Consider the following 14507-nt stretch of genomic DNA (forward strand, 5'->3'; position numbering starts at 1 on the left):
CAGAGGCTGGGCCCAGGCCTCCCATGCAGCTCCAGACAGCCCCCTTTGCATGTGGTTCTTGTCCTGGTTCTGAGTTTAGGGGCGTTCCCCCTCTCCCCCGTGAGGGAGGAGGAAGATTCATCCAGCAGGCACTTACTACTGAGCCCCCTCGCGGGCCAGGCTGCATGGACTTGGGGGATCCTTAATTCTCCCCTTGGTGAATCTGGTTCCCTTGCCACATGTCAGCTACAGAGGGACATGGGACGTACAAGGGGTTGGAGCCCCCTCAGGAGGGAGTGAGCAGCTCTGCCAGGCTTGGATGCTGGGGGTGGGGGGGGGCATGTGGCAGGAGGAGGAAGGCGGTCCAGGCAGAGAAAAGATGAGAGGCTGGGTCAGTCCATCTAGGTAGGAGCAATGTGTTTGGAAAATGCGTCTGGGCCGGAAAGGGGAGAGGAGGGCTGTAGGGTGAGGCTGGCGCCAGGGCTGGAAGTGAGGGCTGGAAGGAGTGGGGCTGGTAGCTCCTTGATACACCCTGGTGGCTATGGGCGGGTGGGAATGGGGAAAGCATTTTAGAGGGGGGTCTGTCCCCTCTGCTGTGTCACCCCAGCCAGCCTCCTGGGACACTGGGCCGGCTCCTACCTTGCTTCTCTTGGGCCCACTCACCCTCACTCTTCTGGGCTGGTCCTAGGGAAGCTCCCCCTTCCGCCATTAACACAAGAACAAGAGCCTACTCACCAACTCTGTGCCCCGAGCTCAAGCTTGCCCTCCGTAGAAGGGAGTGGGGTACACGCGATCGCTGTGATTGGCAGAATCTCGAGGGTTTTCCAGGAGCTTTCTGAGGCCTTTGAGGGCAGAGATGGGCCATGTCTGTTTGCTCCTGGGTATCCGTGCCCAGCACAGCGCTGGTTCAGAGAGGGGGAGAGGGGAGCGGTCTCCTGATGGGGGGGAGGGGTGATGGGAGGGAGGTCGGCAGGCCTGGGGGTCTGGTGAGACCCCTCAGGGCACAGACCCAGGGATGGGGAGGCTGAGACCTGCGCCCTCTCTAAAGAGGAGGGGGCAGCTGCTCTGGGGTGAGAAAGGGGTGTTTTCCTGGGAGCTGGGAACATTCACCATGCCAGGTGCGGGAGGGAGGAAGGACAGGGGCTGGGGTATTGGGACACTTAGGAACCCAGTTTCTATAGACGGGGGAGCTGGGGCCAGCAGGGTGTGTGTGTGTGTGTAGCTGATAGAGGGCCTGGGTTCAAATCCTTCCTGTGGACTTGGCAGCTGTGGGCCGTGGGTGGTAAGATTCCCCTCTCTGAGCCTGTGCCACCAGGGCAGGTGCCAGGATGGAGGGAGCAGACACACACGTGGTGCAGGGCTCAGTATGCTTTGCAGGTATTCCCTCCTCTTCCCGGGACCTGGAGACCCTACAAGGCAATAGAGTGTCTGGGAGGTGGCCCACGAGCGGCTGGAGCCCAGTGGCAGCCTGGGGGTGGGGATGTGGGTTAAGATTCAGGGATGTTCTGATGGCCGGATAGCTGGGGTACCATTTTGAGCCTCCCCCGGAGGGGTCAAGGAATTAAAGGAGGAAAGGATTCCCAGAGTTCCAGGCAGAGGGCCCGCAGGTGTCGAGGCAGGGATGTGAGAGAGTTCGGGGTGTGCTGGAGGGCACCAGGGAGCTCTGGGAGCCTGGAGAGGGCTCGGGCCCATGTGTGGTGGGGGGAGGCTCCCCACAGTGGGTCATCGGTGTGGGAAAGAGCTGCATGTCCCTGCCCACCTCTGTGCCCTGCTCCCCACCTCACGTGGCTCCCGCGTGAGACCTGATTCCTGCAGCCTCTAAATCGGGCTTTGCTTTCTGGCGGTGGCAGCAGCAGGCAACTGGGTAATGCCTTTAAAAAAACAAGGCTATTTGGAAAATTCCACTGTGGAGTGCTGTAACAGGCAGCCCCGCCCCCAAGTGCTTTCTGTTTTCTTCCTACCTAGAGCCTTGAAGCCTCCAGCACTGGGCACCTCTCAACAATCAGCCACAGGCCACAGGGGAGACCTGGGTGTCCCACCATTACCAGCCATGGGGGCCATTTTTGGGAGGATCTGTTGGTTTCACTGTCACTTGCTTCTGCCAATTACTTGGGATGCTCTGGGAAGGAGTGACCTTGGATTTTGGGCCAGACTCACCTGGAATCAAGCGTTCAGAGTCAAATACAGCAGCACGGGGTAGCTGGGCCTGTGAGAGGTGGGCCATGCACTGCAGTCGCACGGCTCTGTGGTCAGCACTCCGTGACAGCAAGTGTGCTTGGCCCTGCACTGATTACCTAACCTCTTGGAGCTTGAGTTTCCTCATTCACAGAACGCCAACTGTACTTGCCTAGCTTATCTCTGGGATTTAGTGAGAAGGGCCGGTGGCTCAGAGCCCTCATCTGATGGCCCCAGGTTACTGTGCTTCTCCACGGCCGTCGCTTATCCTTCAGTGAGCATCTTAGCACACCTTCCTTGTAAATAAGGCATATGTTTGCTCTGGGGAAATCTAAAAGTTTCAAAACAAGGAGGGGCAGAAGATAATCATGTGTGTTCTCATTCTCATGTCAGTGTTTCTTACTATCTTTATTCCTGCGGATGATGCGTATTCCACATGCTTTGATTATACTTTACTTAAAATTCAGTATCACTCTTGTAACATAAGCATTTCCTTTGTGCTATAGATTCAGTTCTTTAAAGGTGGTTTTAAGTCTCCACTTAATTAACCTTCCCTCCTGGTTGGATATCTACATTATGTCCATTTCACTGATATAAATAACACTGTGGTATCTCCTTACAACACTCTTTGCCTGAATTTGGGGTAATTTGATAAGGATAGCTCCCTTCAAGGGTATCGGACCACAGGGATTCTGAGTGCTATAGCCTTTTCTTCTGCTGCTTCTTGTGCTGCAGCCATGCCTTCTCCCTGTCGTGCTGCTCCTTCTAGGAGTCCCACCTCCCTGAATTCACTGATTTTAGTCTAGTGCACGTACGAGACTGGTAACTGCACTTGTTAAAACTGAGTAAAACACAAGCTCATGGCTCTGGTGTGAGGGTCTGAGTGCTGCTGCCTGCAGCGAAGTGCAGAGGCTCGCTCGTGGTGGCTACTCTGGTGGTTCTGACGCTTTTCTGTGTGTGTGTGTCTGGCTGTCTTCCACGCGCCTGAGGTTGCTGAAAGGCTGACCTCCAGCTATCTGGGCTATTCCTGCCTGCTTTTTCCTGCATGTTGCTGTTTCCAGAACCAACAAGAGAAACCTAACTTCCAGGCATTGTGTCCTAAAAATGAGAACTCCCATGTCCATGGCAAAGGAGGTAAGACTGCAAGGAATAAAGGCAGAAGAGAGAAGCCTTCCCATGGATTTCTGAACACCTTTGGGCCAAAGGGCAGCTCTTTGGAAATAAAGGAAGGCTGCACAATCTGCCTCTGCCCAGTAGGGGGGGCCCATGGCCAGATGCGCTGGCTCCCAGTGTGGAGTGTGGTTCCTTTTGTTCTTGCCCTGGCCCCCGGTGGCTCTGAACTGAAGCTTTGGTGAGGAGGGTGGGAGGGAGCTTCTGGTCCACGAGGGGAAAGCTCTGAGACCTGGGCTGAGTGGCCTCACCTGCCAGTGCCTGTTCCCTCACCCGCAGAATGGGAGTCAGTTGTGCCAGCTTGGCAGGTTGGGGGGCTCTGTTGTTCTCCAGGTGAAACAATGAGCACAGCACAGGGTACCTGGGATGGCCCCAGGTGCAGGTATGAGCAAGATTTACTCACCCCTTCCACAAACATTTATGGAGCTCACAGCCAGGGGGCTGGGGGAGAGCTGAGGGCAAAACGTGTTTGGGAAACTGGATCCCCGTATCTCCTAAGATTAACAGGGGCTTTGGCAGAGCAGGAGGCTGTGGCCTGGGTCCCTCTGTGCCTACCTCCTACCCCACCTGACCTTGGGCCCTTCCCTGTCTCTCTCTGGGCCTCAGTTTCCCCTCTGAACGAGAGAACTAGGCTTCAGGATCTGTAAGGCTCCTGCCAGCTCTGACACCCTGCTTATGACGCTTCTGGGGTCTGCATCTGGTCAGTTAACCATTTTCCTTGCAAGGAGATGCAGCTGTTTTTGTGAGGCGCCCTGTCTGTGCCCCAGGAGCCTAGGACTCCGTAACAGGAACTGTGGGCTGTCCGTCACTCTAGTGTTCCAGGTCCCAGCATGCGACTGGCACAGAGTGGGCTCAGCAGTGGTTTCCATGGATATTGGGCATCCTGGAAGAGCGTCCCATTCCTGCTTAGCAAGGTTAGGGAGGCTCAGAGGGCAGGCTTGAAGAAGTCCCTCGGTGGGGACTCTTCTTACCCTGATGGATTTCCATAGATTGCTGGGGATGTGCCACATTCCCAAAATATTCCAGAGACTGACAAAAAGTCTGACAGTTCTTACATTTGTCCATCACTGCCACTGACTTTCTCATTTAACCCTCACACAGCTTGGGAGGTGGAGGTACTATGAGCCTTGTAGAGACGGGGAAAGTTGCGGAGGAGGGCTTAGGTGGGCCCCGGGGGCTGCCACTCAGAAGTCCTGTGCCTGGAACCCAGGAAAGGGAGCTCAAGGCCTGGGACTTGTTGACATCAAGCACCAGCTTTACAGCCCTCAAAGGAACAAGTGTGAGATGAGAAGCATTCTGGGAACTTCGGGGTTAAGTCTGTATGGGGGGAACAATGGCTTCACCTAGGCCTTCAGCAGTGAGCCAGCAGAGGGGGGCAAGGCGCTGACCACCTTGAGTTGTCTCTGTATGAGAGATGGGGTGGGGGGCAGCGAGGACGTGCTGAGGTTTTGAGTGGTGACACGAGGGCACACAACCACACAGCTAATCTTGTTCATTGTAGTTTTAATTTTGTTAGACTCAGGTTGCAATGAGGATTTATTTAGAACACTTCTGGGTGCTGATGAGAAAGATGCGGGTCAAACCACACTGAGAGTCTAAGCGACAGGTGAGTTCCAGGGAAGGGCTCTGGGCTGGGGCAAGGGGGTTGGGGTGCAGGAGGAGGGGGAGAGGGTGAGGGAAAGGCAGGCAGAGGGCGCCAAATGCCAATCTGTGGACCACACTTTTTTTTGTGTTCTAGTTTCAGAACAATGGTTCCTTGTCATGGTGGGATATTAAAGCGCTAAGACTCAGAATGAGGGCTGGAAGGGATTTGGGGACTTGCAAGGAACACTGTCAAAGCAGATTTATTAATCTGCTGTATTAAACTGTGAATTAAGTCAGGCGCGAAGCAAGCCTGTACTTTCCTGTGTTTTCTTAAAATAAGCTGGGGAGGAGAGGCCATGCTGGGCTTTGAAGGAGACCTGGTATTATTTTTCCTTAAAACCACCTAGAAACGTAAGCATTTACAAAGCTTCTATTATGCCTCAAGCCCCGGGAAGGTGTTAATGTATTCTCTTAAGAGCATGCCCTTTTCAAGTTCTCACCCTTCCTGCCATAACTAACAGGTGCTAAGGGTTTGCAAAGCTGAGACAGGAGAAACAGAACGGGGGTTCTCTGGCCGCCCCCAGCATTACCGCATTACCATAGCCCAAAGTAATCTTGCGTGCATGTTTCCAGATGCTTCCACGGAGATTAGCCTGCCTGTCCCTGACCACTCTGCTCTCAAGGCCTCCCTTAGAGTCTCCAAGGTTTCCTCTTGGGTAACGGCCTGTGACAGTTCTCTGGGCTCCTGGTTGGTAGGATCCCGGCCTCGTGTAGAACCCAAACCTGGCTCCCAGCCATTGGAGCCTTTCCTTTTACCTTGATGTCCCCAGAATATAATAATTCAACAAATAGAGCCTGCTGTTTGCCAGGCCCAGGGACTAGAGCAGGAAAGGAGAAGCCCGATTTGACTCAGGAAGCCCACATTCCGGAAGGGGGACAGGGAGGGCCTTCCAGGGTAACAAGAGCTTTCTTCTTTGTTCAGGGTCTCGCAAGGTTTTGGAGGGCGGTCGGGCGGGGCCTCTGGCTTCCGACCCCCCTCCCTACCGACCGGGCCTGGAACCGTGGGCAGGCCACTTTCCTCCCACTGCCCACCCGGCTTGGATCACACCCGTCCACGCCGTTTCTGCAGTGTTGACGCAAAGGAATGCACAAAAACGCTAGGCTAGCGGTTCCCAAACCCTGCACATTTCGCAACTTCCAAAACCGTACCTCACATCCGGATGAACCGGCCTGGGGTGCCGCCTGGGCTTTGGAAGTTTCAAAGGTCCCGCGCTCGGCACTGTTCTCCATAAAGGACAACTCCCAGAAAAGCCCGTTTCACAGATTCAGAGACTAAGGCTGCGCAGGGAGGCCGCCAGTTCCGGGCGCAAGGTGGATGCCCGCACAAACCTCCCGCCCGCGGCCCGCTGGGGGCCGCGCGCCTCGTCTCCCGCGCACCCACCCTCGGGGGCAGGGGCTCCCATCGATGCGCTCCGCCGCTCGGCTCCCCACGCCTGGTCCTGTCCCGCTCGTGCCCCTGCCCCCTCCCGTCCGCTTCCCACTTCCAAGATGGCCGCGGGTGGAGCCGACCAGGTAAGGGGGCCCCTGGCGGGTGGACACGGGGGCTTTGCGGATGCGAAGATACCCTCAAGCCTCCCCTCGCGGCTCCGCTTGGCCCTCGGGAAAGGACGGGGCCGGCAACGCCGTTCTAGGGCCCGCGGCGGACGGGCGAACAAGCCCGAGGAAGGTCTGCGCGGAGAGCGCCGAAGTCTAAAAGCGGCAGCGGCGGGCGGGAGACGGCAGCTCAGGCTTAAGAGGGGCCGCGGCCAATAGGGGGCGGGGCGGGGCCCGCGGGGCGGGGCGAGGGCACACGGGGCGGGGCGAGGGCACACGGGGCGGGGCGGGACGAGGGCGCGCGGGGCGGGACGAGGGCACGGCGGGGCGGGGCGGGGCGGGGCGCGCGGGGCGGGGCGGGGCGCGCGGGGCGGGGCGGGGCGCGCGGGGCGGGGCGGGGCGCGCGGGGCGGGGCGGGGCGCGCGGGGCGGTTGGCCGCGGGCGGCTCGCGCGCACCTGCCGGCGGGGCTTGCCGCCTACTGCGCTCCCGGCGTCTTCGCCTGGCAAGTTGCGGGTCCCACAGGACCTGGAGTGCGGGCTCGCGGGCCCCGGGATGGCGTCGGACCCGCGCTAACTCGGGTACTGAGGGCCTCCGGCGGGGGCGGGCCGGGAGCGAGGAAGGGGACGCGGGCGCGCGGGGCACTGCCACCTGCTGCAGCGTCGGCGGGGGCGGGGGCGGGGAGGGCAGCGCTGGCCCGGGTCTCGCCTGGGCGCCCTTTCGCCTCGCGGCCGCCGCTTCCCCTCGCGCGGGCGAGCGCGTGAGGCCCGGGGACGCTGTGGGGCTGCCGCGGCGCTCGGCGCCGCACCGCCGCTCGGGGAGACGCGCGCCCGGACGCTTCTTTTCCGGAACTTGACGGAAAGTTTTCCTCCGCGAGCTCGTGGGGCTCCCAGGCCTGATGGGAGCCGGCTCGGCCCGCGGAACCGCCCCTCCGGCCCGGCCGCCGCGACCTTTCCACCTCGGGACCTCGGATCCCGGGGACTGCGCCACCCCGGGCGTCAGCCATGTGGGAGCCCCGGAGCCCCCGGAGCCCCCGCGGCCCCGGAGCCCCTGCAGCTCCCGCAGCCCCCGGAGCCCCCGCGGCCCCGGAGCCCCCGCGGCCCCGGAACCCCCGCAGCCCCCAAACCCCCCAGCCCCGGATCCCCTGCAGCCCCCGCAGCCCCCGCAGCCCCGGAGCCCCCGCGGCCCCCGGAGCCCCCGCGGCCCCGGAACCCCCGCAGCCCCCGCGGCCCCGGAGCCCCCGCAGCCCCCGCAGCCCCCGCGGCCCCGGAGCCCCCGCAGCCCCCGGAACCCCCGCGGCCCCCGGAGCCCCCGCGGCCCCCGCAGCCCCCGCGGCCCCCGCAGCCCCCGAAGCCCCCGCAGCCCCCGCGGCCCCCGGAGCCCCCGCAGCCCCGGAGCCCCCGCGGCCCCCGGAGCCCCCGCGGCCCCCGCGGCCCCCGCAGCCCCCGAAGCCCCCGCAGCCCCCGCAGCCCCGGAGCCCCCGCAGCCCCCGCAGCCCCGGAGCCCCCGCGGCCCCCGCAGCCCCGGAGCCCCTCCCTCCACTGGAGGCCCTGCTCCTCGGACGCCCGTCCCCGGGAGTGGGTCCCGGGCCGTGGGGCCCTCCCCCGTCTCACAGGCGCAGGCCTGGCGTCCCTCCCCGGGGACGGCTGAGAGCCCCGCCAGGCTGGGCGGTGACGAGGGCGGTTCCTCGGGCAGCGGCCGGCCGCCTCGCGCGTGGCGTGGAGCCGCGGGGCCCGCAGTGGCGTTAGGGGCTGGGCCCTTCCCCGGCGCCGGAGACCATTTGTGCCCTGACGTTGCGCCGGGGGCGGTGTCCCCCCCCCATCCGTGGATGCGAAGCTTTGCTTTGGGACGTTCTCTGCGCGGGAGGCTCCCCGCCGTGGACATGTTTGCTGAGGCGCCGAGGCAGGTGCGGCGGCAGCCGGGTGGGCTCGGCCGCCTTCGCGGGGGCTGCTGCCGTGCACCCCCGCCCGTGCTCCCAGCGGCCTCGGGCACTGCCTCCTGCCCTGTGCGCCCGGCAGGACCGGCCCATGCGCAGGTGTGGGTGCCGGCTGCCTTACGTGCGCGCGGGGGGTGCGTGTGTGACCCCTTGACAGTGGGGGCCCCACCTGGTCCCCGGCCCTCGTGGGAACCTGGCATGGACCTGGGGCCCAGGAGACTGGAGGGAACACCTTTGGGAAACTTTAGGGACGTAAAGTGACTGGTTCCGTCGCCCAGCTGGAGAGAGGCCGAGGTGGATTCAAACGGGGACGGGTCACCGGGCCAGGCTCTGCTCCCCCGTGTTCTCCACGGTTCCAGCAGCTCGTGGCAGGTCCCTGCGCAGCACTTGGCACTGAGCTGGGTTTGCTCTGGGCCCCGGCCACCCTGTCACGTTCAGCGGAGGCCGCGCTGCCTCACCTGGCGTCTCCGCGCGGGGGAATTCCTGTCCTCCTGCCCCCTTCCCTGGCTTGCCGTCTGCAGAAGGCCGCGCTCACGGGGGGGCCCAGCTTTTCACAACAGCTTGTTTTAGGGCCTTTCTCGAACCCCATTGGTCAGAGCTTCTGCCCTTCACGTCTCGGCCCCAGTACACAGGGTGCCCCTCCAGCCTGTGGTGCCTGCTGGTGGAGCTCTGACACCTGGGAGGAGGGAGACCTGTCGTCAAAAGAGACATTGGTACATAATCATTGTCATGTTTATGTTTGTCTCAGGGGGATGTAAACTTTCTAAGGCCTGCGTTGTTTAGAATTCTAGATTGTCAGGTACAAGGATCTTCGGTGGATCAGCTGGGCTAATCACCTCATTTCATAGATGGAAAAGGTGAGGCCCAGAGCTCAGTGCCACAGGGCAGGTGTGAGGAGACATGTTAGTGACAGGACGACGCTGCACAGTGAGTCGGTGCAGACACAGACTGGCTTGTGCGGGAGCTTGCTTCTGCAAGTGAGCTGCTCAAGTGGTGGGCCTGAGCTGGCTGGGCCTTGTCGGTGCCCAGGAAAGAAGAACACCGGCCATCTCTTCTGAGGCTTAACTCTTCCCAGCACAACTCCAAAGGGTTTATGTGGATTGCTTCCCCTAATTTTGTCAGCTGCCTGAGGAGATAGGGTCTGTTGTGCATGGAAATTGAGGCACAGGAAAGTTAAGAAACTAGTTCAAGTTCAGACAAAGGAGGAGGAGTTGGGATTTGAACCCAGGCAATCTATCTCCAGAACCTGCATCCCCCCATTTATTTATTACTTATTTTTAAAAATTTTATTAGGGAATATTGAAGAACAGTGTGTTTCTCCAGGGCCCATCAGCTCCAAGTCAAGTTGTTGTCCTTCATTCTATTTGCAGGGGGTGCAGCCCACCATCCCCTGTGGGAATTGAACTGACAACCTTGTTGTTGAGAGCTCGAGCTCTAACCAACTGAGCCATCCTGCCGCCGCCCCTGTACTCCCATTTATTTTGAAAAGTTTTCTATTGAGGCTAACATACACAGAAAAGTATAAAAGTTGTTAACTGTAATTTACTGATTATCACAAAATTTAGGGCCTATATGCTTAAGCACTCCAGCAAATTGTGTCTGTGGGCCTTCATGTCCGACCTGGTTTGAATCCAGGTTCTGTGGCTGTGTGACCTTGGGTGAGTTACTCAGACTCTCTGAATCTCAGTTTCTTTAATGTACTTGTGAGGCTTGTGATAATTAGAGCACGTGATAGAACCTAGCATGTTTGGTCATGGTAAGTGTTCAGTAAATAATTTATAATCTTAATAAGAGAAAATACGTTGGCTTTGTTAAGTGGTCTGTCTTCCTAATCTGTCAGTTGCCTTTTCAATCACTTCATAAATACTGACGATGATTAGTTTTGGTAAATCACTAAATGTAGCTGAAGCATTTTGGGGTTGTGTGGAATCCCCTATGCATTGAAAGTCCTTAACTTAAAATGTCCCACCTATGCCTTTTAAACATAACCACCTTTGGGCACTGTAACTAAATGTCTGTTCCTTAGGGTTGTAAAGGAGTCTTTGGAGAACCTCACAGTTTAACAACCCCTATTTCTGCCCGGTGTGCTGATGAACTAAAACTTACTTAAACAACATTGTGTTAAGTGCCAGGAGCCTAAAAGTTGCCTTTCACCCTCCAGGGATATGTTGAACTTCTAAGAAATTGTGGGTTTTTTTTTTTTTTAGGATTGTTTTTATCCTAAAGAAAACCCATTTAAAAACCAAACTACTTTCTAGTCGACTTTTCCATTCTGCATACTGCAGAGGAATCCGTCGTTGAGGCCTCCGTGCAAGCAGCGGAAAGAGCAGGCACTGGCGAGTCCGATCCAGTTCACCCCAGCACTTTATTGCATGTTCCTTCCGTGCCTCTGTCTTCTTGTCTGAGGTGGTGATGATGGTGTCTCGTGGAGGTCCCACAGATGGTGGGTGTGGGCGCTGAACACCGTGCCCGACGTGTAATGCACACTTGGTGAGCAGAGGCGGCTGCCCGTTTAATTGTTAATGCTGAGGCACCCGAGACCCAGAGCGTCCTGCGCCTTTCTTTCCAGGACCCTTTCTGCCTGAGCCAGGACTGAATGAAAAAGAGAAAGGCCTCACGGTGGTGGGTGCTTGTGGCGCCCTCTGTGAGTACAGCAGGCTCATTCATTCACATGGGAGATGCCACACAAGTTGGCGGGTTCCCCTCGGTTTTAGAACCTCCTTTCAGAGGCTTGACGGGCCTGTTTCTTGTGAATGGTCTTGCCCTCCAGGGTTGAGCTGAAGGCCAGGTGGAGCCACCACTCCTTTGGGGAGGCTTGTGGTCCCTCCGGAATTGTTACCAGGAAACAGGAAGGACCCCCAAAAGGCCTTGAGGAGAATGACGTGGGTATTGGAGCGCGAAGACTCAGCTGGGGCTCCTCCTGCAAAACCTGGGACAGGTCACTTCCTGCATCTGGCTTCGCCCAGCAGTGTTGTTCCCATCTGTAAAATGGGAGCATACAGTCTGCTCCTTCACAGGAGGGAGGAGAAATGGAGGGGCTTTGGAGTCACAGAGGTGTGTTTGAGCCCCAGTGTCTGCCACATGGAAATGCAGACTTTGGGTTAGCCGTGTGCCTCAGTTTCCTCCTTTGTGTAATGGGGATAGGACCCAGTGTGTCGGGCTGTAAAAGAGAATGCTTTAGTAAGAGCTTAGTGCCCTGCCTGGTACTCATTCAGTTGTGGTTTATGTTGTAGCCCTGGTTCTGCCCTCTTGAAACTTGGGCTCCGTGAGAGACGCGCCCTCGGACCACGGCTCACAGGTAGCAGCTGTGCGCCGGACTCTCAAGAGGAAGGATTCCGACGTCAGTGGATGGGAGGCTTGGCGATGCAGAGGCGTGCACACGGCCTCTTTGGAGGGTCAGGGAGGGCAGCAGTGCCCGCTCTACTGGGAGTGAGGAGGCGGCTGGCCGCCAGTGTCCAGGGAGGAGCCCGGACAAGGGCCGCCCCGTGGACGGGACGGCGCGGCAGGAAAGACAGCGCTGGAGGGGTCTGCTTGATGGGCAGCAGTATTTCTCCCCGCAGCCCCCAGCGAGTGCATTTCCCCCCTCCCATAAGGAACATAGCTACATCATTTGGTTTGGGCTTCATAAACTTTCTTTTATTTGTGAAGACTTCCTAGTCCGACTGCTTTCTAAGGAGGAGGAAATTAAACTGTTGCTTCAAGTTGGAATCGTTTCCCAAATCCTAGCCAGAGTCACTGGCCGAGCCACTGTCCACTTGGTGGCTTTTGTCCACTAAGATGTGGCCCCGGTGGAGGGAAGGTTGTGCCAACCTCTCGGCACTTAGCCTCTTTGCTTCCTGCAGAACGCAGTTTTGTGGCGGGTGGATAACGGTCAGGCGGTCTTGCTGCCTGAAATCTTCCTCTTATCTGTACGCGATGTTCTGTGTGCTTTTCTCTTGTCCGGGAGGTGATGGCCAGTTAACCTTCCATCAGGAGCTCCCAGCACTGGTGCCGGCCAGTGCCCGGAAGACGCCGAGAACCTGAGGGCGCCCTGCAGTCGTCACTGCTGCAGGGCTTGTGTTCTTGGGCCTTAGCGTTTGCACTTGGGGAAACACCTGTAGAGGGAGAAATTGCATTTTACTGTCCTGCACTGTCAGCTGCTGACAGTGAGCCCCCGGCTGGTCTGGCAGCAGACATGACAAACCGGGTGTTCGGTCATCACCTCCTTGCTGTGTCTGTCATCTGCACACGTGCCGGGACCTTGGTGGATGGGTTTTCTTCCTCGTCTTATTCTCCCCACTGCTTTCCTTCTTGGCACATAACCCAGCTTGCAGCAGCGTTTCTTGAATGGACGGACCGTTCCTGAAACCTGCCCACTTAGAATGTAGTTGTTAGTAATAATGAATTCAGCAAATAGATTTTTGAATCCTTAATCCATGGCAGACATTTGGCCAGCCAGTGGTGTCCCGAAGCTTTTGGCACTGTGCCTGCCTGAAGCTCAGGAGCCAGTGCAGAGAGACGTGGGAGCAGCTGGAAATATAGTTGTTTCAGGTGGGTGTGGCCAAAGGGAGCCCAGGAGGAAGGAGAGCCTGCAGCTTCCAGGGAGAGTGAGGAGGGCTTCTCAGAAGAGGTGGCCTTGGAAAGGTGCTGTGTCTCCTGGTGGCACCTGCTGCTGGATCCCAGAGGCACTGATGGCCATGCTGGGAGAGTATCCCGAGCATGGCCCAGGGAGCCTGGGTATTGAGAGAGGTGAGGTGACAGCACGAGGCTGGTGAGGCTGGCAGGGACGGCTTGGGAGGGCCCTATGCCAGCTCAGGGAATTTAGGCTGATTCTGTCTGTAGAAAAGCATGTGTCTTGGAGGCAGGCCGTCGGCAGCTGGCCTCCTGACGGGCTTCCGAAGTCCCCCCTGCAGCCTGTTCCAGAAGCAGGCGCTTTGTGCAGCCGTCCCCATCAGGGCACCGCTGGCAGGCAGGGGCTCCGGAGTGTGGCTTCTGGTTCTATGGCACTGCTGGCACCAGGTGGAAGGGTTTGAGGGCAGCCGGCCTTGGCCCTTGCAGTTTGGTTTTAGAGTGTGTTGCAAGTGGAAGTACTTTTTCCCTTTTATTTTTGTTTCCCTGAAGGCTGACACCCTGTTCCTGAGGTTTGAGGAACAACTGGACTTGGAGCCAGTGGAGGCCTCAGAGGTCGCTCCGTGTCTCCCTGGAAGAGGCCTTCTGGCTGCTCTCCATGAGCTGGCGCAGAAGGGGGAGAATGGGGAATGAGGCCGTCGCCGAGCGGCTTTGGGCTCTTTCATCCTGGTGATCCAGAGAACAGGTCCTTGGGTTCACTTAACACACTTGGCGTGTGTTCCTATCGTTCCAGTGTCAGCCTTTCAGTCTCAGTTCATTTTTGCAGGTACTTCAGCTCTTCATGTGGCTAATGCGGAGGGAATTCATGTTCCCCGGCCACCTACTGTGTGTCAGGTGCCGGGGTCGCTGGTGCTCTCGGCAGACCTTCTCATTTCACTTTCCCTCAGTCGTGCCTGGGACTTCTGTGGGGTGGCCCCATTGCACTGCTGGGGAGGAGGGAAGGAGGCTCAGAAAGGGTGCGCACCTCTCCTGTAAGTGGCCGAGCCAGAATGTCAGCCAGGCCTGTCAGTCTGCCAGCTCAGTGAGGATTTCCATTTGTGTTGAGGCTTTTTGCCAGTTTGACCTGTTAGAGTATTGTCGGTGTCTTGCTCATTCTAATTACTTTTGACATTGCCAAAGATTAGCTCTTCACTATGTGCTAAAAATGCTTGTTACCCTATTTCCCTTTTAATTACAAAAACAAAAATAGCAGCACTTTCAGATTCGTGTAGTTGACCTCTCCTGCACCTTCCGGTGGTGATTCCCAGCGTCCCACAGCACATGCAGCTCTGGGGTCTCCCCAGCGCAGGGGCCTTCCAGGGAGGAGCTCACGGCTTTGGCCTGGTGGGTGGGCTTCCAGCCCAGGACGTTCAGGGCCCGCGAATCGTGTGCTCACGTGTCGTGAGGCCATCCCTTCGGAGGGTGAACTGAGTTTTCGCTCTGTAGGTTAGAGAAGCACTTTCTTTTATGAAACATCTTTATAAT

At 58.3% G+C, this 14507-nt stretch overlaps 1 protein-coding gene across 2 annotated transcripts in view; it reads left to right on the plus strand.

Annotated features, from left to right (window-relative positions):
- Nucleotides 1-6426: 6426 nt before the first annotated feature.
- The window catches only part of TBC1D14 (TBC1 domain family member 14), a 97400-nt gene continuing 89319 nt past the window's right edge, over nt 6427-14507 (plus strand). The window contains exon 1 of one of the 2 annotated variants that reach the window (XM_081050940.1): nt 6427-6480. The gene's annotated coding sequence lies outside the window, so the exon portion shown is untranslated. Of the gene's footprint in view, nt 6481-6908; nt 7081-14507 lie in introns of those variants that run through there. The other variant, XM_081050941.1, reaches the window with a different exon arrangement.

The sequence above is a fragment of the Rhinolophus hipposideros genome, assembly GCF_964194185.1.
Source record: "Rhinolophus hipposideros genome assembly, chromosome: 1".
In the NCBI taxonomy this organism is placed as follows: Eukaryota; Metazoa; Chordata; class Mammalia; order Chiroptera; family Rhinolophidae; genus Rhinolophus; species Rhinolophus hipposideros.